The sequence below is a fragment of the Vulpes vulpes genome, chromosome 4 (genome assembly GCF_048418805.1).
Source record: "Vulpes vulpes isolate BD-2025 chromosome 4, VulVul3, whole genome shotgun sequence".
Lineage (NCBI taxonomy): Eukaryota > Metazoa > Chordata > Mammalia > Carnivora > Canidae > Vulpes > Vulpes vulpes.
This window is the reverse complement of record NC_132783.1, coordinates 54190290-54205635: the sequence shown is the minus strand read 5'-3', so window position 1 is coordinate 54205635 and position 15346 is coordinate 54190290. Positions and strand designations below refer to the sequence as shown.

At 38.5% G+C, this 15346-nt stretch overlaps 1 protein-coding gene and 1 pseudogene across 4 annotated transcripts in view; one reads left to right on the top strand and one right to left on the bottom strand.

Annotated features, from left to right (window-relative positions):
- The window catches only part of ABCG2 (ATP binding cassette subfamily G member 2 (JR blood group)), a 144565-nt gene that overhangs the window by 49364 nt on the left and 79855 nt on the right, over window positions 1-15346 (bottom strand). The gene's annotated exons all lie outside the window — the stretch shown is intronic.
- LOC112919661 (large ribosomal subunit protein eL33 pseudogene) lies at window positions 2940-3272 on the top strand (annotated as a pseudogene).

The window sequence follows — 15346 nt, the reverse complement described above, 5'->3', positions numbered from 1 at the left end:
AGAAAAAACGAAACAAACCTCCCTGGTTCCCCACGATATCATATATCCTTGTGCATGCTAAAAGCCTAAGATAAAGTCTGGAACTTTCTGGCATGTCCTTCAGCATAATGATTTGTAACTAATTATGTAGAAAATACATATAACCCTGCACCAAATGTTCCTTCCCCAAAGCGATCTCTTCTTTGTCAAGATGATATATACCCTGAGGAGCTGTCCTAACTTGAGCTCGAATAAAACTTTTCCTTTCTCTTTAAAATTTTTTTAAAGGTTTGTTCATTTTGCATTGACATTTCTTGGTGGACAGCAACTCTCGTGAGATTACCTGGGGGTCCTCTGGAACTCAGCCCTGGGTACCAGCACAGGCCCTTTGTGCCTCTCTGATTTCTCAGCACCTCAACAGAAGTATCAGGTGAGATCTCCTGATGTATGGACCATCTTAATTTAAGCTGGTGGTCCTTTTATTCAAGCTGTTGAGGGTTATAGGGAATGTTCCCTAGGTGGGAATAACCTAGAGGGATTGGAGTTGATGGGTTGGTTGTTTTAATTTGGCATTATACTAATGGGTATACTATTAATATAAGGCTTGAGTTAATTTTCTTGCTAGAAATATGAAAAATTGAATCATTCAGCTCTGAAGAGCAGGGATATTTGCTCCTTCTGGCTAAATGAAGCTTTCTAGTGACCAAAAGCCTAGCAGAAGTGTCAGAGAATGCTCTTCAAGACCTATAGGGGTCCCACAGGAATATCCCATCTCATAAGGTACTTAATGACTGGCTCGTCTAGGGATGTACACATAAAGATTGGTCATCCGAGTGTCCCAGCCCCTTCAATGGTCTTAGGCTTCACTGAGAGAATCTAAGATGCATCGGCAGGTGTATCACAGCCTTTTGAAAGTAACTCACAAGCAGCGCCCTCTTGATCCACCACACTTAGTATCTTTAGATCTTATTCAAACCTTATTCTAAAAATAAAACTGAAATTAAAAGGAATGAGGAACCAGGCTTCAAAAGCTGAATAGCCCCCGGAAAACCAACAACCACCTACAGGAAACTCTGGCAGGTTCTATGTATAATACCTGTAGAACATATACTTGCAAGTGCTTACTAATGGGAAAATTTAAGGATAACCTGAGTCTCAGATCCCAAATGGGGTTTTTTTGACATGTCTGGATTAGTTTTCTTGTGTATACAATTAGAGAAAGCCAGCTGTAGGACTAAGCAGCCAGAAACTAGAAAACCGTTTGGTTTAATCAGTGAAACGCCTGGCTTTTGCGGAGGAACCAATGCTCACAAAGGTATTCTGGGCTTCTTTTGGGGATTTTTATGGGATTCTTTTCCCCCTCTGGTCTTCATTTGTTTGTTTGTTGCTATCTGTGGACAAAACTGACCATGTTCTAATTGGAAATAGAAAATAACTATTTAAAAGATCCATAAATTACGGGACACCAGAGTGGCTCAGCCGTTGAGCATCTGCCTCCAGCTCAGGGCATGATCCCGGGATCTGGGATCGAATCCCACATCAGTCTCCTTGCAGGGGGCCTGCTCCTGTCTCTGCCTCTCTCTCTCTGTGTGTGTCTCTCATGAATAAATAAATAAAGTCTTTAAAAAAAATAAATAAAAGATCCATAAGTTATAATGCTATTTTGCATTCAGATTTGCTTTAATAAAAGGAAGATATTTGCAAAGTGGCTTTTTAATATCCTCTCCACAAATATTACTGAAACAGGTTAAATTTTATCTGCATCTCATTTGTATATGTGCCCATATGTGCTACAAATGAGATATTTTCTCTACCTCCAGATGGTAATGCTAAAATTAATTTGTAAAGGAGCTCTATTTAATTAGATTAAAGGCAAGAGCTTGTAGAAATTGGGCATTCTAAAACTCAAAGATAAAAATGGCTCAAATGTTTTTCAGGTTCACATGATCTGAGATAAAATTCCTTACATTCAGGCTTTTCTACTACTCCATAATAAAGATGCTTCAGGGGAAGGAACCCAACTGATGGTCCAAAGAGATAAGTCAAGTAGTCAAAATAATGACCCCCTTCCCAAGGGTCAAAATAATGAGGAAATGGGGGAGGAAGACAGGCAAACACTGAAAATCCTAAAACCACCCCAACAGACACAAGCACCAAAACCAATGCCCAACCCACACTGTCTGTTCTCCCACCTCCCCAGCCCTAGAGGGCTGAAAAGCAACCAGAGAAAAAGCCTGTTTTGCAAGAGGGAGAGACAGGAGATAAAGTAAAAAGAAAGTTAGTACAAACTTGGAATCTGCCTCTGGCCTTGCCAGGAGCACCCTGGCCACTTCTGCCACCACCTCTGCCTCCACCTCCCCCTCCTCCTGTTCCTATACCACCATTCGGGCTGCTGAAGCAGCCAGCTCCTATACCATCCCTGGTGCCTCCTGCCCCACCCATCCTGGCTCCTCCTACCCCCACTATCCAAGAGCATAAAGCACCCCAAGCTGCTGGGTCACCTCTTTATGAAGTTCAAAGTTCCCACATCACCATAAAGAGACCTGAGGGGTCTCCTGAACTTAAACCACGCACTTCAGATTTCCTCACAGGAGGCCCAAGTTAAACTGCCAGTGGGGAACAATTGGCTTTACAGGGAACACAGGTGAGAAGGAGACACTGCACTGTGGGGCACTACAGGACCTTTTCTTCATAAAGCCACTACTTTCAAGTGCAGGAGACAAAGCTAACTTTCCTAACCGAGCAACAGACATTGCAACAGAAAAAATGAGGAGACAGGACTATATCCCAAATGAAAGAGTGGAACAAAATCAAGCAAGAGACCTGAACAAAATGGAGATAAGTAATATATCTGATAGTGAATTTAAAGTAATAGTCATAAAGATACTCGCTAGAGCTCTCTTTCTGCCATCCTGGAGCCTGTGGAGACCAGCTAGGAACAGGACTCCTAAAACAACGGTATGTGTAGAAGACTGTGGTCCAAGGCCATGTTTGCTGGCTCTAAGCGGGGTCTCCAGAAGCAGAGGGAGCACACAGCTCTTCTTAAAATCGAAGATGTTTATGCTTGAGCTGAAAATGAGTTCTATCTGTGCAAGAGATGTGCTTATGTGTACAAAGCAAAGAACAACACCATGACTCCTGGTGGCAAACCAAACAAAACCAGAGTAATCCAGGAAGAAGTAAGTCATGCTTATGTAAACAGTGGCATGGTTCGTGCAAAATTCCAAAGCAACATTCCTGCTAAAACCATTGGCCAGAGAATCCATGTGATGCTATACCCCTCAAGGATTTAAACTTAATGAAAAGTCAGGATGCCTGGGTGGCTCAGCAGTTGAGTGCCTGCCTTGGACCCAGGGCGTGATCCTGGAGTCCCTGGATCCAGTCCCACATCGGGCTCCCTGCATGGAGCCTGCTTCTCTCTCTGCCTGTGTCCCTGCCTCTCTCTCTCTCTCTTTCTCTGTGTCTCTCATGAATAAATAAATTAAATATTAAAAAATAAACTTAAGGGATCCCTGGGTGGCGCAGCGGTTTGGCGCCTGCCTTTGGCCCAGGGCGCGATCCTGGAGACCCGGGATCGAATCCCACGTCAGGCTCCCGGTGCATGGTGCCTGCTTCTCCCTCTGCCTGTGTCTCTGCCTCTCTCTCTCTCTCTCTCTCTGTATGACTATTGTAAATAAATAATAAAATAAGAAAAAAAAATTAAAAAAATAAATAAATAAACTTAATGAAAAGTAAATAAAGGTGTAGATTTCTTTTAATTATTTAAAAAAAATAAAGATATTTGCTAGAATTGAGAAAGGAGTGCAGGACTGCCATGAGACCCTCCACAAAGAGACAGGAAACCTAAAAAAGAACCAATTAGAGATAATGAACTCACTAAATGAAATTAACTCACCTGGAATAAATAGCAAACAAGAGGAAGTAGAACAGATCAGCAACTGGAGGACAGAGTAATGGAAAGTAATCAAGCTGAGCAGATGAGAGGGGGAAAAAAACGAGACTAGATCCAGGAAACTCAACAACCCTGTCAAGCATAACAGTCACATGATAGGGACCCAGAAGGATAAGAGAGAGAAAATGGGGCAGAAGATTTATTTGAAGAAATAATAGCTGAAAACTTCCTGAATCTGGGGAAGAAAAGAGAAATCCAGAACTAGGAGCACAGAGAGTACCCAACAAAACCAACCCAAAGAGTCTGCACCAAGACACAAAGTAAATAAGATGGCTAAAAGTAATGATAAAGAGAGAATTTTAAAAGTAGCAAGAAAAAAAAAAAAAGGCAGCAAGAGAAAGGAAAGCAGTTACACACAAAGGAAACCCTATAAGGCTATCCGTGGATTCTTCAGCAGAAACTTTGCAGACTAGAAGGGAGCAGCATGATATACTCAAAATGCTAAAAGGAAAAAAATCTGCAGCCCAGGATATTCTATTCAGCAAGGCTTCCATTCAGAATAGAAGGAGAGATGGTTTCCCAGAAAAATGAAAGTTAAAGGAATTCATGACCAGGAGCAAAACCAACCACATCCCCTCCACACACAATGCCCTGATTCCATCAACCTGTTGGTCCCAAGCCCACAGTTCAACCGCCCTCCTGCCCAAGTCAACATGCACTGCTGGCCACCTGCTTGATGCCAAGTCAACACACCCTTACCAGCACCTGTGCTCAAGTTTGTGCACAAAAATGGGCATAATTATAACAGCAGAATGAAGCAACCCAAATAGTGACCCTAATTCTGTGGAAGATGTAATGGATAAAAGGAGTGTGTTAGGCTAAGAACATCTACAACAAGTACATCAAAGAATAATACATACAGCATGATTCTGGTTACTAAAGAAACCAATCCAGGAAAAATAAGATGAAATCAGAGAGGGAGACAAACCATAAGAAATGTTTAATCAGAGGGAACAAACTGAACATTGCTGGAGGCCAGGGGCGGGGGATGGGAAAAATGGGTGATGGGCATTTAGGAGGGTATATGATGTAATAAGAACTGGGTGTTATATACAACTGAAATATCACTGAACCCTACCTCTGAAGCTAATAATATGTTATATGTTAATCAACTGCATTTAAATTAAAAAAAAAGAAACCTCTCCCCAAAAGTTGTTGGTTTAATTAAACATGTTTTTGTAGTTATCAACATCAAATATAATGCAGATTATCAGATTTTATTCTACTGAATTTATTAACTTCATGTTGTATCTGCTGCACTTTGTCAGCAAAAATGACTTAAAATGATAATTGAATTTGTCTCATGAAGTTTTCATGGGTAATGGTTAAGAGCAACTAGGTTAAATAAAAAGGTTTATAGCTTTTAAAATCTCTGGTAACCTAAAACTTTAGTTTTGCTCAGCTAAATTAAAAATTGGGTTGAATTCATTGATATCTCCGTTTTTTTCCAAATAAGATAAAATACAGAAACATTTATTACTAAACAAAAGGTCTCTGCTTTTGTCTTATCACAGAGAAACTAAGATACTTGGGTCAGCTGGTAAATATGTTTTATGGTTTATTAAAAATTATACTATGGAGGCACCTGGGTGGCTCGGTGGTTGAATGTCTGCCTTTGACTCAGGTCATGATCCAGAGGTCCTGAGATCAAGTCTTGCATCAGGATCCCTACAGGGAGCCTGCTTTTCCCTTTGCTTATGTCTCTGCCTTTCTCTGTGTGTCTCTCATGAATAAATAAACAAAATTTTTAAAAATACATTATACCATGAAAAAACACATTTCTAAAATTTGTGAAATGTATTCATAAATTTGCCAATCTGAAGAATACTAGTATAATAGTACACAATTAGTTACTACTTAACTTTCACTGGAGACTAAGGTTTCTAAGAGTTAAAATTCTGGAAGCACCTGGGTAGCTTAGTTGGTTAAGCATCCAACTCTTTATTTCCACTCAGGACATGATCTCAGAGTTGTGAGATTGAGCCCCACATCAGGCTCCACATTGGGTGTGGAGCCTGCTTAAGATTCTCTTCCTCTCCCTCTGCCCCTCCCATATGTACTCTAAAGAAAAAAAAAAAGAGAGAGAGAAGAGTTAAAATTCTGCTAAATATATGGTGCCTGGCCAGCTCAGTCAATAAAGCATGTGACTCTTGACCTCATCTCAGGGTTTTGAGTTGAGCCCCATGTTGGGTATAGAGATTATTTAAATATAAAATCTTTTTAAAAAAATCTGCTAAATGTAATTAAGACTGCTAAAAATGAGAAAGCAAGCAACTCTTGCAGGAAAATAGGAGGTGTGGGAGATAGGTATAAAGAATGATGGGACGCCTGGGTGGCTTAGCGGTTGAGCGTCTGCTTTGGACTCAGGGCATGATCCCAGAGTCCCAGGATCGAGTCCCACATCAGGCTCCTTGCATGGAGCCTGCTTCTCCCTCTGCCTATGTCTCTGCCTCTCTCTGTGTCTCTCATGAATAAATAAATAAAATCTTTCTTATTTATAAAAAAAGAATAAATATTCTCTCATAAATAAATAAATAAATAAATGAAATGATAATGCATTTTTGTTGAAAGAAAAGAAAGTAATTATGTCCTAAAATAAGACTGATTGCTTTATAGAGAGAAGGCTTACAGGGCACCTAGGTGGTTCAGTCAATTAAGCATCTGACTCTATTTTGGCTCAGGTCATGGTCTCAAGGTCCTAAAATTGAGCCCCATGTCAGGCTTTGCACTGAGCATGAAGTCTGCTTGAGATTCTCTCTCTCTCTCTCTCCCTCCTCCACCCTGCTCACACTTTCTTGCTTTCTCTCTCTCATTCTCTCAAAAAAAAAAAAAAAATGGGCACCTCAGTGGCTCAGTGGTCTGCCTTGGGTTCAGGTTGTAATTCCAGGGTCCTGGAATCAAGTCCTACATCACACTCCCTGCAGGGGGTAGCCTCTGCCTATGTCTATCACTCCCTGTGTGTCTCTCATGAATAAATAAATGAAATATTTAAAAAAGAAAAAAAGAAAGGTTTAAGACAAAGTCTGAAAGAAAAGGAAAGTTATAGAATGTTTGTGAAGAAGAATCTTTAGAAAAGAATCTTATTTTATACATGGTCAAGACTGACTAACATCAGAATAAAAGAGTTTAAAAATAAACTGATATAGAAAAAGAACAACAAGGGCACCTAGGTGGCTCAGTTTGTTAAGCATCTGCTTTTGCTCAGATTATGATCCCAGGGTCCTGGGATCAAGCCCCACATCAGGCTCCCTGCTTGGCAGGAGCCTATTTCTCCCTCTCCCTCTGTGGGCCTCTCCCTCTGCTTTTGCTCACACTCTTGCTCTCTCTTGCTCTCTCTGTCAAGTATATAAATCTTTAAAAAAAAAAAAAAAAAAAGAAGAACAAAAAACAAAATCTAAAAGCAGCATAAGTAATAAAGATCAGAGCAGAAATAAATGATACAGAAACTAAAAAGACCCCAACAGAACAGATCAATGAAACTGTTGTTGGAGCTGGTTGTTGGAAAAAATTAACGAAATTGATAAACTCATAGTCAGACTTATTCATAGAAAAAAAGAAAGGATCCAAACAAGTAAAGTCACAAGTGAGGAAGGAAAAATGACAACCAACACCACAGAAATACAAGCAATTATAAGAGAATATAATGAAGAACTATATGTCAACAAATCAGACTACCTAGAAACATATAAATTCCTACAAATTCCTAGAAACATATAAACTACCAAATCTGAAACAGAAAGAGATAGAAAATTTAAACAGACCCATAACAGCAAAGAAATGGAATCAGTAAAACAAAAAATAGGGATCCCTGGGTGGCGCAGCGGTTTGGCGCCTGCCTTTGGCCCAGGGCGCGATCCTGGAGACCCGGGATCGAATCCCACATCGGGCTCCCGGTGCATGGAGCCTGCTTCTCCCTCTGCCTGTGTCTCTGCCTCTCTCTCTGTGACTATCATAAATAAATAAAAATTAAGAAAAAAAAAACAAAAAACAAAAAATAAAAAATCCTCCCAAGAAACAAAAGTCCAGGACCAGTCTTCAGAGGTGAATTCCACCAAACATTTAAAGAGTTAATATCTGTTCTTCTCAAACAAGTCCAAAGAGTAGAATAGGAATTCATTCATTCTATGAGGCATAACCTTGGTGCCAAAACCAGATAAAGACACCACCAAAAAAAAGAGAACTACAAACCAATTTCCCTGATGAACACAGATCCAGAAATCCTCTAAAAAAGACGAGCAAACCAACTAGTAAATTCAACAATATATCAAAAAAAAAAAAAATTCACCATAATCAAGTAGGATTTATTCCTGGGTTGTCAGGGTGCTTCAATATTTGCTAATCAATCAAAATGACACGTCATATCAATAAGAGAAAGGATAAGAACTATAATGATCCTTTCAATAGATGTGGAAAAAACATCTGACAAAGTGCAACACTAATGCATGATAAAAACCCTCAACAAAGTAGGTTTGGAAGGAACATCCCTCAACAAAATAAATAAAGGCCTTATATGAAAAACCCACAGCTAACATCATACTCAATGGAGAAAAATTGAAAATTTTTTCCCCTAAAGTCATGAACAAGATAAGGATGTCCACTCTCACCACTTTCATTCAATATAGTACTGGAAATGCTAGCCACCGCAATCAGACAGCAAAAAGAAATAAAAGGCATCCAAATCAGCGAGGAAGAAGTTAAACTTTCACTATTTGCAGAAGACATGATACTATATATATATAGAAAACCTGACAGACTCCACCCAAAAATTTTAAGAACTGATACACAAATCCAGTAAAGTCACAGGATACAAAGCCAATGTACAGAAACATGCTGCATTTCTATACACCAATAATGAAGCAGCAGAAAGAAAAATTAAGAAAATAATTCTATTTATAGTTGCACCAAAAATACGATACCTAGGAATAAACCGAGCCAAAGAGATGAAATATCTGTACTATGAAAACTATAAAACACTGATGAAAAAAATTGAAGATGACACAAAGAAACGGAAAGACATTCCATGCTCATGAGTTGGAAGAACAAATATTTTTAAAATGTCTACATTACCTAAAGCACTCTACACATTTACTGCAATCCCTACCAATATACCAACAGCATTTTTCACAGAGCTAGAACAAACAATTCTAAAATGCATGCGGAACCACAAAAGATCCTGAATAACCCAAGCAATCTTGAAAAAGAAAAGCAAAGCTGGAGGCATCACAATTTGGACTTCAAGCTGTATTACAAAGCTGTGGTAATCAAAACAGTATGATACTGGCACAAAAATAAGACACATAGATAAAAATTGAATAAAAAACCTAGAAATGAACCCACAACTATATGGTTAATTAATTAATCTTCAACAAAGCAGGAAAGAATATCAAATGGCAAAAAAAGTAGTCTCTTCAACTAATGGTGCTGGGGAAACTGAATAGCTACACGCAAAAGAATGAAACTGGACCATTTTCTCATACCATACACAAAAATAAATCCAAAATGGATGAAAGCCCTAAATGTGAGACCTGAAACCATATAAATCCTAGAGAACACAGAGGACAGCACAGGCTTTGACATCAGCCCTAGCAACCCTTTCCTAGATATATCTCCTGAGGCAAGAGAAACACCAGCAAAAAAGAACTATTGGGAACTATTAAACTATTAAAAAGCTTCTGCACAGCAAAGTTCTGCAGATAAAAATCAACAAAACTAAAACCAACCCTACAGAATGAGCGAGGATATCTGCAAATGACATATTGGATAAAGGGTCGGTATCCAAAATATATAAAGAATTGATACAACTCAACACCCATAAACAATTAAGGCAACTAAAAAATAGGCAGAAGTCAGGAACAGAGATTTTTCCAATGAAGAAAACAATGATGGTGAACAGACACATGATAGGATATTCATCATCACTTACCATCAAGGAAATGCAAACCAAAAGAACAATTCAATATCACCTCATACCTGTTAGAATGGTTAAAATCAACAACACAAGAAACAACAGGTTTCCATGAGAACATGGAGAAAGGGAAACCCTCTAGTACTGTTGGTGGGAATGCAAACCGGTGCGGCCACTCTGGAAAACAGCATGGAGGTTCCTCAGAAAGCTAAAAATAGAACTACCTTATCCAGTAATCACACTACTGGGTATTTACTTAAAAATACAAAAACACTCATTCAACTGGACACATGCACCCCTATGTTTATAGCAGCATCATTTAACAATAGCCAAAATATAGAAGCAGTCCTAGTGTCCCCTGATTTATGAATGGATAAAGAAGTTGTAATGTATGTGTACAATGGAGTATTATTCAGCAATAAAAAATGAAATCTTGCCACTTGCAATGACATGAATAGAACTAGAGAGTATTACATTAAACAAAATTGTCAGTCAGAGAAAGACAAATCTAGGATTTCATTCATATGTAGAATTTAAGAAACAAAACAAATGAGCAAAGGGAAAAAAATAAGAAAGACAAATCAAGAAATAGACTCCTGGGCAACTGGGTGGCGTAGTCTGTTAAACATTGGACTCTTAGTTTCAGCTCAGGTCCTGATCTCATGGCTGGCGAAATTGAGCCCTCCACCCCCAGCATCAGGCTCCACATTCATCAGGAGTCTGCTTGGATATTCTCTCCCTCTGCCTCTTCTCCTGCTGGAAGGGAGGAAGGAAGGAAGGAAGGGAGGAAGGGAGGAAGGGAGGGAGGAGGGAGGGAGGAAGGGAGGAAGGAAGGAAGGAAAGAGGGAGGGAGGGAAGGAGGGAAGGAAGATGGCTGGGACTCCTTGCTGGCTCAGTTAGTGGAGTGTGCAACTCTTGATCTCAGAGTTGTGAACTGGAGCCCTACATTGGGTGTAGAAATTACTTAAAAATAAAATCTTAAAAAAAGAAAGAATAAAGAAAAGAAACGGACTCTTAATTATAGAGAACAAATTCATGGTTACCAGAGGGAAAGAGGCCAGGGGAAGGGGTTAAATAGGTGATTGGGATTAAGGAGTGCACTTGTCATGATGAGCTCCGGGTGTTATGAGGAAGTGCTGAATTACTATATTGTACACCTGAAACTAATAATACTGGAATTCTTATTAATTAATTACTAATTGGAATTGATAACTAATTGGAATTGAAATAAAATGAAAAAAGTGGTATAAAATGAAAATTAGGTTTTTCTCTCTGTTAAAAAAGACAAGGTTTTCTTAGATTGTTGGTCCGCTCCTGATAAGAAATTACAAAGTGTTTTTCTTTATCTGACCAATAAAACAAAGTTTCTGGGGGATCCCTGGGTGGCTCAGTGGTTTAGCGCCTGCCTTTGGCTCAGAGCACAATCCTGGAGTCCCGGGATCAAGTCCCACGTTGGGCTCCTGGTATGGAGCCTGCTTCTCTCTCTCTCTATGTCTATCGTGAATAAATAAATAAATCTTTAAAAAAAAAAAGTTTCTATATTTGTTTTTATCAGGTCTTTAATTACATTAGCACCTGCCTTTGGCCCAGGGCATGATCCCGGAGTCCTGGGATCCAGTCCTGCATTGGCTCCCTGCAAGGGGCCTGCTTCTCCCTCTGCCTGTGTCTCTGCCTCTCTCTCTCTCTCTCTCTCTCTCTCTCATGAATAAATAAAGAAAGAAAACTAAAACTTGTCAATATTAAAGAAGCTGAGGTTTGCTAAGAACTATATAACTTTCTATAGACTCTCTCATTACCACTTTGGTTAAATAGATCATTAAGTTTTAAGTTTTACAATGATCTGTAATTCTATGAGGCATGTGCTTTAAAATTTTTTTATATTTTTAACAAACTTCCTGAAATTTTGAATTCTAAATAAAGATTTTTTTTGACTGATTAGGCTTGTTTATTTGGTATGTCAGATTACATGGGAAACATTGTCAAACAAATATTGATAAACCTTCTTAGGTTATATTACATGGGTAAATGCTATATAACATTCCAAAAATTATTAAAAATTCCTAAAGTTTTAATATGCCTAAAGTTTTGTCATCACTTAAAATTTTAATTATTGAAATGTTAAAGTGTTGTATATCACAGAAATAACCAGATTTCCTTGTTAATCGCATTATAATGAACTCTCATCAGATGTTTAACCAGGTCCATTTGAGTCTTTTGTCATTTACAATTATTATTCTGATGCTCTTGCAAATGCATTTCAACTTCAAGGAGATTCACAAAAAGGACTTTTGACAATTACAGGTTTCTGATACCCTTAAGATCACAAAACTAAACTAAGAATCCCTAGCTCTAACAAAGAAACTACACTCAAAAAAACAAAAATAACAATAGGACTAAATGAATTAAGAAAAAATAATTAGTTTTCACAACTCTGATTTAAAACTGCTGGCTCTGCCCTTCCAGATTTAAGGAATATTCTTCTCTTAACATACTTATGGTTTACAAAAATATAATAAAATATTATTTTGTGAGCATATTAAAACATTTTTCTCCCTACCTGAACCCTCCAGAATATAGAAACTCTCAGTGATTGTTCTTGTTTTTGTGGCATTTATAATTATTTACATAAGATCAATAAGATTCTATTCTCCATGTTACTGGAAACACTGGTTATGATACCAAGGCTTTGACTGGAATGTCATATTTGAGAGACATACATAGACTCAAATATGACCAGACAACTTTAAGGAAGCATGGTTGACTATATGAAACCAATAAACCCCTTTGGAGATGTTGGCCTGCTACCTTGCTTACAGAGTTCCCAGCAGCCTTACCAGGTGAGTAAAGAATGTCACTTCCTGACAGTTGCAGGAAACCTAGGATATTTGGAGGACCTCAAGAAGAGAGGAATTTACTCAAATCTACAGATACTGCAGTACAATCTGATGGCATATATTTGATTTGGCTCTTGATCTTAAAAAGTATTAAAGGCTCAATCTGAAATTCCTTATAAAAGTTCCAAAAAAGTAGATTTTAAAAGAACCTATTTGCTCAATTACTGTTCTTGCTGTACTTCCGTAAATCATTAAGCCACGTTTGTTAAAACTGGACTTACTTTACAAACAAATTGGTCAATTTGGCTATCTCTGACAGGAATGAAAGTCACTTTAGAGTGAAAATTACATTTTAATAATACACTTTTGTGTATTGAATTCTAAATAAAGAATTAGATTTAGTTCTAATTAATTATCTCTGAGCATTTGTTGTTTGCTTGTAAAACTGGGCTGGATCCTGAATTCTTCTGGTTTCCTCAAATATCTGGCAATGACTCTCTAAGGCTTCTAATCCTCTCCCATTCTCTTATCTTAAAATCATTAAGAATGAAAGCTGCCCTTTCACTAGAAGCCCTGCAAACTGAAGCTAGACAACTTGAGATAAACTTTAGAGAAATTGCCATATTTACATAGTAGACTATATACACTAGAATATCTAAACAATCTCAGTGCCTGTTGCTCTGTGGGCCACTCAGAAGGATCACCAGAGACATGCTCACAATAAAGCAAAAAAAAAACCATCAGATTGCTGCTGCCGGCTCTCTTTCTATTTGAGCCCCACGTCTAGAAATCTCACTGGCAGCACTCAGGACTCAGATACTGGGTTTAAAATTTGTTCCAACCATTAACGGGTTTTTCTTTGGTTTTCAAAGAAATGTCTCTTAGTAATTTACCTGACTGCTTGCCGAACAAGGCAGAATTTATATGACAGCTAATACCACTTGCCACACCCATATTACCTCCTCCTCAGAAATAAGAACCCATATAAATAAAATCAAACACTGAGCCACTTGGCTACAACAGGTTCTTGACCACCACACCCCTCTTCTTTTTTTTCAAGGTGGCCAGGACTACTTACTGATATGCTCTTGGATACCCATTGGTATCAGACCAATTTTAGAGGGAATGAAAATATTGGGTTTAACTACATTGTTACTATTGCTCGGAACATATTTCAGAATAAAGTTAATGATCGTATATAGTGCCAAACGATGTAGGAAAAGATCCAAGTTCTCAGATGAGCAACTACCTCTGATACCCCCTCCATTAAAACAAGGGACCAAAAATTATGTCCTACACCATGTCAAATCCTTTTATTCAAAAGCCCCACTGTGCCTTAAATCAGCTTGAAGCAGCTACAGAAGACAGACTTCTGCCCATGTTCCACAAAAATGGAATAGAAGATTGACAAAGGAGAATTATAACAGAGAAAACCTTAGCCTGTCTGACTCCATGTTGCTTCTATTTCCCTTGTGGCTGTGACCTATAGGTCAAAACAAAACAACAGAAAAACTTCTTAACTCTGCACATAGGCATATTACAGCTAAGATTTACAAAAACTGCTCTTTATCCAAAAGCTACTTCACCTGAGGAGATAAAGAAGTACCCAGACAGTTCATCATCCCAATTCAAGGCTGAGAAATGACCGTAAGGATGCCTGGGTGGCTCAGCGGTTGAGTGTCTGCCTTTGGCCCAGAGCGTGATGCTGGAATCCAGGGATCGAGTCCCACATCAGGCTCTCTACATGAAGCCTGCTTCTCTCTCTGCCTGTGACCCTGCCTCTCTCTCTCTGTGTGTCTCTCATGAATAAATAAATAAAATCTTTAAAAATTTAAAAGTTTAAAAAATAAAAAAACTTAAATTAAAAAAAGAGAAATGACTGTAATTCAGAGAAGAATTGAAACTGTGCCCCACAGTGTTAATGAAGTTAAAACTAGCAGAAAGTTTAAAGCTTGTTTTTCAGAGAACTGTTTCCCCCTCATCAGCTATTGTGTCTTTTCAGACCCCACCAACAAACTTACTAGCTATCTCTGCAAAAGCCTGGACTCAAGGTCAGCCAATACGGTTCCTGCCTAGGAACAGCAAAGCCCTGCATTCCACACCTGAGCCAATGAGCCCATCCAGGCTATACCAGCTCTTGGAGCATATGCATAGCCCTAAGATAACCTCCTGGTCAGGGACAGAATTTTCTCTAGTTCTGATGTTTGATGTTAACTCCCCCTCCCCAAAGTAAACATGGGAACATATGTTTGCTTGATGCACATGTTCCTGCTTTCCTCATAAATAATCATAAATTTCCCCATCCTTTCATCAAGATGTATATAGAGGATTCTTTGGGGTTTTCTCCTATCCATGTCTACTTCAATGTCACATTGATTCCTTCAAATTGTACTTAATGGAATTCTTTTACTGTCCATGTATCTTTGTCATAAATGCTATTACCAAATGCAAAACCAGACAACCTAAGCCAAGCACACATATTATGTTTGTTTGCCAAATGGACTTAATAGAGAACATAATATAAATTTTAAGCTTCCCACCACTTACATTACAGTAAGTTCCCTGCAATAAGAAACCCTAGGTAAAAAAATAATATATAAAATTTATATATATTCATACCTAGCAACAAGGGACTTAAGGGACCCAGGGCAGACAAGCCAGTCACCCTGACATCAA